The sequence below is a fragment of the Vombatus ursinus genome, unplaced genomic scaffold (assembly GCF_900497805.2).
Source record: "Vombatus ursinus unplaced genomic scaffold, bare-nosed wombat genome assembly UNPS02014772.1, whole genome shotgun sequence".
NCBI classification, from domain to species: Eukaryota; Metazoa; Chordata; class Mammalia; order Diprotodontia; family Vombatidae; genus Vombatus; species Vombatus ursinus.
This window is the reverse complement of record NW_020954550.1, coordinates 21199875-21208719: the sequence shown is the minus strand read 5'-3', so window position 1 is coordinate 21208719 and position 8845 is coordinate 21199875. Positions and strand designations below refer to the sequence as shown.

The window sequence follows — 8845 nt, the reverse complement described above, 5'->3', positions numbered from 1 at the left end:
AAACACATACGTATATACAGATACGTATTTAATGATTAGGCTGGTTATGGTCTACATTTATAAAGTCTAAGCAAATATGTTGCACTCTTTTAAGGTCTTTGGGCAAGATGCTTAGCCTTTATATGCCTGTATCTTTACCTATTTATATTATATATGTCTGGGCATTGTCCAAGATACTCATTGTTCCCCCAGATGAACAAAATTCTCTTCCTTCTTCTCAACAGAAGGGCTAGATGATCAACAGTGGATAAGAGCGCAGCAAAGCATTTTTCAATTAAATTCCAAAGGATTTATTAAATGCTTACCATCAAAGTCCATTGCTGATACTGAGGAGCCTTTGTAGAAGAATTAGATGAGCTAGGCAATGCTGAAAGCAACATGGACTTTTTTTTGACCGTTTCAAGGGAAGTTCTTAAAGGAAAAAAACAACATAGTTTAACTATAGATACTCAAGAAGAGGTAGGCCAGAACTGCAAAGGGAGGGTTTTAGGGCAGTCCTTTAACCTGCCCCCTCCTTTTATGCTTTATAGATAAGATGGATACCACTAAGTCTATACACTCCTCCCCCTACCCCTCCATACTAACCCAAAAGCAAGCATCCAGAGATGTCACCAGGGAGCCTTGCACAATGGTCTTCAGGCCATGGCAAGAAGAGAGAGTCCCTGCTTCAGGGTAATTCAGGCAACTCCATGGTCCATATAGCTCCTGGATCAACCATGGATGTCATGTCCAATTCAAGAGCAGAAACACCCAGGTTTTTTCTTTTTTTTCTTTTTTTTTAATAAGAAGAGTCCCCATTCTTCTAGGAAATTGGAAGTTTCTAACCTGGAATGTTCCAGGGATAGACATTTCCAGATTTGGAGGGATATTAGGTGAGGGGCTGTGTCCAGAGAAGAGATACAGGCAGAAGAGAGTGGTACCAGGCTGGAGGAGGAGAACAATACTTAGGAATAAATAATATGCTGAGGAAAGAAAGACTAGTGTGGAAAAACCAGAGGCTTTTTTAGACTACAATTTCTACTTTGTGCAAAGTGCTGGTGATACAAAGACAAGGAGAGGTAGGAATAGTCCCTTCCCTCAGTGAGCTTACATTCTACTTGGGAGATACAACATTTATAGATATAAGTAAATACAAGGAAATTTTGAGGAGAAAGAGAACACTAATAATTAGAGAAATAAAAATAGTTTCAATTCCACTGAATTGAAACCTGAAAGAAACTAAGGATTTTAAGAAGAGATAAAGAGGGTATGCATTCCCTGACCAAGTCCCTTAACCTCTCAGTGATCTAGGAAACCTTCTAAGACTTTATATTATAGTCAAGTTGTTGATCTGTATTAGTAGAGTTATTCTCACTGATGAAATCACACATCAGACCCCACCCTACCTCCATCCCCCATCCCCAGGGGATGGATTGGGAGATACTGAAAGCAGAGAGACCAGTTATGATGTTATTGCAATGGTCTAGGGGTAGCAAAGAGGGCCTGAATTAGAGGAGTAGCTGTGTGAATAGAGAGGAGGAAGATACGTGTGTGAGACAGTATGAAGGGAGAATTTGGACAGATCTGGCAACTGATTGGCCATAGGGAACAAAGAATATGGAAGAGTGGGATCCCTCTGAGGTTGTAATCCTGAGCCCTGGGGAAGATTGTGGTACCTTCAGCAGAGATAAGTTTGGTGAGGGGAGGATTTTATTCTTCCTTTAGATATATTAACTTCGAAATGCATATAGATCATCTAATTCATAGTCAGTCAATAAACATTTATTCAGCACCTGCTATGTGCCAGGTACCATGCTAAGTGCTGGAGAGATAAAGACAGTCAAAAGACAGCCTCTACCCTTCTAATGGGAGAGACAGCATGAAATTAGCTATGTACAAGCAAGCTCTATACAGAATAATAGGAAATAATTAATAGAGGGAACATACTAGAATTCAGAAGGATTGGGAAAGATAGAGAATTGGAGTGAACCTTATAGGCTATCTAGTTCAACCCCCTTATTTTACAGATGAGGCAACTGATGCCCAGAGAGTTTAAGTGATTTGCCCTAGGTCACACTGTGTTTTGAATAAAACCCTGAGAGACAAAGTTTCCAGGTATTATTCATCAATTTATTAATTAGGCTAGCCATTAATCAATAAATTGGTGGTCAGTGGTTTCTCTCCATAACCAAAGACATCATGGGAGACTCTGAAACACATTAAATCAGCTGTGTTCCTTCTGATGGGGAACTCCCCTGATTGGTGAACACTTAATGAGGAGGTGGGCTAGGAAATCTTTATGAGATTCAGCAGCCTAAACATGTCTGGGCTGGGGAAGCCATTTCTAACCCGACATCTGGCTAGTTTTCTCCTTCATGAGCTCAGGGTCATTCTAAACTCTAATGGAGGGGATCCCCTTCCTCCCAGGAAGGAACTCATCTGGACTAGATTCTGTTTATACTATAAACAAAAATCAGGTTTCCCAGTTCTATGGGGGCCCACCCAATCCAGTGTGTCGGGGCTAGGAGTAATTATATCACTCAGTCATTCCCTTTAGTGAATAGAATGTTGTACCAGGAGTCAGGAAGACCTGAATTCAAATCCAGCTTCACAAACTTACTAGCAGTGTCATCCCGGGCAAGTTGCTTAACCCCATTTGCCCCAGTTTCCTCGTCTGTAAAATGAGTTGGAGAGGGAAATGGCAAATCACTCTAGTATCTTTGCCAAGAAAACCCCAAGTGGGGTCACAAAGAGTCGGACATGACTAAAATGACTGAGGAGCAAAAACAAAACTATTGAAAATGAGAATGGAGCCTTAGCTTTGGCTTATGTCATGATCAAACACAGATGGAGTATAGCGCTTAGTAAATTCTTCAGAATGGGGGGATCCCAGTGAGAGAGGTGCTAATTGTCACAAGCATGTTTTTGCCAGATCCTTCCAACAATGATGTGAAGAGAACAGGCCAGGGATTAAGGTTATTAGCCCCACATGACAAATATGGAAACCGAGGGTCCAAAGAGCTCAGAGAATTCCCTAAGCTCACACAGAAAATTAGCAGCTGAGTCAAGACTGGGATCTAGGACTTTTGACTCCCAGTCTAGTGCTCTTTTATTTACACCAAAAGGGAATTAGGCTTTGATATCATGGGGCAGGAGGTGTTATCAAGAACACAGCTAGGGGGACTAGTCTTTGCTTGCAAAACTGAGATACTTCTTCCACAGAGATTCTAACAAAGGAAGTAAAGGAGCGTGAAGGAATAGAGAGAAATTATGAGATGAAAAATAGTAAAACTCACACTGTGCAGCTCACATTGAATCTTTTAAATAAAGTAGGAGACAAAGTCACCTGTCATTGAGTGGGACAAGGGCAGTGTTGGGGGCGTATGGTTTTTGTCCTTCAATCTTGAAGAGGACCATGATTTCAGGAAGATAATGACATCACTTGCAATTGAATTGGATTTGAGTGAAGGAGAGCTGTGCAAAGTCATCAGCCTCACTTTCTCCTCCAGAGCCATCTGGGTCCAGTGGCCAGATATAGATCAGAATGACAGAAGATGGCCCAACGTCTTTCCGAGTTCTCACTTTGAGTGAGGCACCACCCTCAGTGATTAGGCCTGTTTAAAAAGTGAGTCAAAGGATGGCCCTTTTAATAAAAAAAAAAATCAAACTGGAAGGGGAAGATTGGGAGGATAATGGAAAAGGTTTGTAGCAGATTTTATGGGAGAGAGGGATTTAGCAAGATATAGATAAAAAGAATTTCCAGGCAGTAGGGAGGAACCATCTAAGATTAGATATCATGAATTGGTAGTGGGTCCAAACATAAGGCTTTGTTACTTTCTGGAGGGGACACTTCACATCTTAGGAGTCAGAGCAGACAGAGAGAGGTCACCTAGGGTCTGGGATTGGCAAGAGAGTAACAATGGAAAGAAAGGAAAGTAGGGATTCCAGAATAGGAGTGAATATATCATGGAAATTGCCAAACAGGGAGATAGGTCTAGGCTCGTTAGGAGCCCAGTAAAGGAAAGATTGGGGTGACTATAGCTTTTTTTGTAAATTGATAAAAGGTAAGATTTTAAGATTTAAAAATTTTAAGATTTAAAATTTCATTCAATAACTGTTAGGTTTTCTCAAAAATTTTCCCCCTATTTACATTATAGTTTCTTTGAATTTACAATCAATATATACTTATTTATCATTAATTTTCTGAATCCTGTTTTTCATTTACAACTTTACAAATCCTTGTTATATCCTAAAATAAAAATGGAGCTGTATTAATGGTGTATATTTTTAGTTCAATCTCAAAATATGAACCCATGTATTAAAATAGGATAACCTTGCTTTCCATCTAAATTGTAATACATCTAAAAAAAGTTTTCTGCATGGTACTAGATTTAAAAAAAAACATTGTAAACTATGAGGAAAAACCTCTTGAAATCTTGGAGGAGTTGCTAGAAGCTAAGAGGGCTTTGAGTCTGAGTAAGTGTAATGGGATTGGCTAGGAACACATACCTGGGAGCAAGCATGAAGGTGAAGTGGGTTGAGCTTCCATGGTCACCCCCATGGTTCAACACTGAAGGACTTATACTTTGGCATGGTGAATCAATTCTCATACTGGTCCCCCATCCCATGACCCGTGCTGCCTTAAACAGAATTGGCTGCTGAGCTAAAACGTTCAGTCTACTTAATAAACCTTAGAAGGAATGACTTGGACCTCTGGAACTCTCTTTCTTCTTGGCTGTAGATTTCCTGGAGGAGATGCTCTTTCTGGTTCCATTCCCTCCTTCACCCCTCCCTGCCCCCTAGCTATGGTGGCTGCTTGCATAGGGCAGCAATACATGTGCCAACCTAGATGAGCTTGAGACTGGACCTCAAGTATGTGGCTGGTTCTTCTTTTGATTCTTTGCCAAGCTACAGAACGACAATTATGAAAGATAGTCTTTTCAGGTGTGGCTACCATGGGAGTTTGGGGAGTAGAGTTCCTGGATTCTTCACTCAGAGCTGATTGGCAGCAGGAGGAATTTTCTGCCACTATATCCTTTTAGGAAAAGATGAACATTGCCATGAGGATGAGACCAATACATACACTGGCTTGTTAGGTTTGGACCCTGAGAGAGCTGCTCAGAGATTACAGAGCTGAGGTGTAGGCAAAGTGGCAATTCAGCAGTTTCACAAAGTGTTTTATGTTTTTATGTTTTAAGTATCAATCTCCTGGGAGAATATAATAGATGTTATGGTTACCATTTCCTGTTTTAAGTTTTTCTTCAGCGTGGAAGAAATAAATAGCTGTCCTATATCTAATTTACATTGTGCACTGAGAAACTTTCTGATCTCATTTGGGCATATGAGCCAAATCTAAACTTTATTTAAGAAATTATCTCCAGACACTTACTTTAGGGTGGGAAAGTAAAGAGATGAGTAAAAGTCTGACCTCTTTTTTTAGAAGTCAGTCCTCTCCAGGACTGGGCATAGTCCATGTGATTTAGAGTTAGAGTCTCTTAGAGGGAGAGGATGCCCCAGACCCCTGGGCCAGCAGAAATCTATAGTTATAAAAGTAGTTGTTGGTGATAGGAATTGTGGTAGCATAGATTTCAAGGTAAACTAGAGGTGGTTAGGAATAGTATAGTTATTCAGGTGTTAATTATCTGTAATAGCTTAAAGTGTTTTCTCTTTCAGATGACTGGATATTTTAAGAGGAGTTTTTGTGGTCCGTATTCAAAGGAGGGAAATAATGAAGGAATTTCAGATCCAAGCTTAGGTGGATGAAAGGCTTTGCCAAGACATGTAAATGTGAAAGACATGATTCTTGTCACTAATTCATTCAACAATATGCATTAAAAGGCTACTTTATGCAAGGCATTGCAGGGTATATAAAGATGAAAGAAGCAAAGTCTCTGCCCTTGGGATTTATGATCTGGAATTTACAGTCTAAATGGGGATGAGGTTTGTGGCTAGAGAGAGTAAACTTAAAATCCACAAGAATTAGTTTAAATCCTTAAGAAAAATAATGTAACAGATTCATAGGCCAGAGGGCAGGTCATTAAAATTCAGAATTAGATCAACCAATCAACAAATATGTTTTAAGTGCTTACTATGTGTCAGGCACCATGCTGGACACTGAGTTTACATCTGACAAAGTAAGACAGTGCCTACCCAGCTACAGCTTTTCTTCTCCTCTTCCCTCTTCCCCCTTGATTTTGACTTGTCATAGTTGCAGCCAGCTGACTATTAAGTCAATTGTTACTAACATCTTTTGTGGGAGGAGTAGTTTCATTGTGGAACTGGGAGTCAGGAGATGGGTCTATTCTTAGCTTGGTTAACTGACTAAAGGCTGTGCCACTTTAGCAAAGTCTAACTTTGACTCTGGCCTTCAGATTCATTAGTTTAAAAAAAAAAGGCAAAATGTTTGCGAAACACAATGGGTTTCAACAGAAAAAACATTAGGTTTTGTACTCAAGGGACCTGGGTTCACATCTTGGCTGTGTGACTTTGTAGAAGTGGTTAAAGGCATATGCTTCAGCCAGCTTAAACCCAATTAGAGAAAGCCAATTCTTAAATGTTCAGTGTGAGCATTTACACCTTGGGTATCTATGAAAGCTACTAATAAGGGCTTGATTTGTTTTATTTTTTGTCGAAACTTAAGAAAGTGATGGAAAAATATTAATAATGCAGATTAAACTTAATAGTGTGTTATATGTACATTTTATTTTCTAGAGAACTGATTGTTAAACGTTTACCAGCACACCCCTGGACTTCTCTGGTTCTCATTTTCCTCATCTTTAAAAGGAGGAGGAGGGACTAACTTTCTTCTAAGGTCCCTTCTGGTTCTACTCTCAGAACATCTGGAAGGTCATACTCTTAAGTAGTTTGATTTTTATCAATAGTCACAGTCAGTATTGCAAACTGGTTGTCAAAGGTGTCCCAGTGTAGGCTAACAAGAGGTGTTACTTTTAAAAAATTGTGCTGAGTACTGTCAGCTTAATGTTGATCTGAAAAAAACAAACCAAAAACCCTCTTCTTTTAAGGAAGTCGGCTCACCCTTTGTCACCGCCCTTTATTGCACTGCCTCAGGTCATCTTTGCCCTTACTCAGCACTGTGATTCTAAATCATTAACCATGGCAGCAGTAGAAAGAATTCTAGATTTGGAATCAAAGCACCAGATTCAAATCCTGACTTTGCCACGTATTAGTCACGCGGCCTCAGATAAGCAGACTTCTCCTTGGTGAGAATGTCGTCTCTTCTGGTTTGAGGTGAGATTTTATCTTGTTCCCAGCAGAAGAGCACCTATGCACTTGTACAGTCTTTGGTCATTTTAATCTATATAACTTCCCTGACTTCTGTTTACTCTTTACTGCCAGTCATGATGGTCTTTTGTGTAATCAGGGGTGGAAGGAAGCTAAAGGGGCAAAGCGTTACTCTCCCCCTTGGGAATGATCAGGAAAAATGGCAAGGAGGCTTTCCCATGTCCCAATGTACAGTAGCTCTTGGAAATAAGTGAAGGAAGGAACATGCACCCAGCCATGGGCAGCCCTACCCCTGCTTTCCACAGAGGCAATGAACCTTGAAAAGGAGTGGGCCAGATCCCAGATCAGATATCTTTCCATGTCACACATGAGCTGAGTACACACACATACACACACACACATTTATCGGTCTAATCAGATGCCCACCCTCACAAACTCTTACAATTCAAAGTCTTTTTTTTTTTGGTGGAATTCTATATAAACCAGTATCAAGAAGGGAGAGTAGCTCTTTGGAGTTGACAAATTTAATTCCTACTGACTTTAGTCTATCTAAATGGGCAGGGATTTGGAGAGCCACAACTCCACATCCTTGCTGAATGTTTCTGCCTATTTGCATATATATGTAAATATAATATATACATGTTAATATGTAAAACTGGCCAGCTAGATGGTACAGTGGATAGAGTACTGGGACTAGAGTCAGGAAGACTCATCTTTCTGAGTTCAAATCTGGCCTCAGATGCTTACTAGCTATGTGACCTTGGGTAAGTCACTTTACCCTGTTTGCTCAGTTTCCTCATCTGTAAAATGAGCTGGAGAAGGAAATGGCAAATCACTCTAGTACCTTTGTCAAGAAAACCTCAGGTAGGGTCACGAAAAGTTGGACATGACCAAAACCAACAACAGCATGCAAAACTATCTTTGCTTAGTGTTATATATCAATTATTATAGTTACAATAATACATATTAAATATAAACTTTGTTTAGTATTTATGTTTATTAGATTTATGTTTATATTATATTAACAATTATATATTTGTACTATTAGAAGGATTAACAATTTTTTTTGCCTTATTGATTCAATCTCCCCAGATACGAAATTTGCATTTGAGGCCAAGCAGTACCTGGCCCAAGCCGGGGAGAGCACAAGGCACTGCAGCTCTTAAGGATGAACAGATGAACAGCCATCACTTTGACTAGAACATTTACTGAAATACATCTCTAATACCTGAGCTCCTAATGCTGTACATTTTGCTTCATTCAAATAATCGGGAGACGTATTTTGCTTCCTAATACTACTTTTACAAAATAGTAATAACCTCTCATAGCACTTTTCACTTGTCAGGTACTTCGTATCACTCTCCTTTGTACTACATTTATTTGTACTGGTGTCTTTCTCCACTCTAGTCTTCCTAATGATGAGTGGAGGTGACATTGGATTCTTCTATTGTAGTTAGGCTAACTTCTATTCTAGTTCCTTCCTTCTTTCCTTCCTGTTGTCCTTTCTTCCTTCCTGTCATCCTTCTTTCCTTCCTTCCCTTCTTCCTTCCCTTCTTCCTTCCTTCCTTCCTTCCTTCCTTTCTTTCTTTCTTTCTTTCTTTCTTTCTTTCTTTCTTTCTTTCTT

At 39.7% G+C, this 8845-nt stretch overlaps 1 long non-coding RNA gene across 1 annotated transcript in view; it reads right to left on the bottom strand.

Moving 5' to 3' along the window:
• Positions 1 to 330: 330 nt before the first annotated feature.
• Positions 331 to 8845, bottom strand: part of LOC114044093 — a 25137-nt gene continuing 16622 nt past the window's right edge. The window contains exon 3 of the long non-coding RNA XR_003569173.1: positions 331 to 411. This is a non-coding gene — a long non-coding RNA (uncharacterized LOC114044093). The remainder of the gene's footprint in view (positions 412 to 8845) is intronic.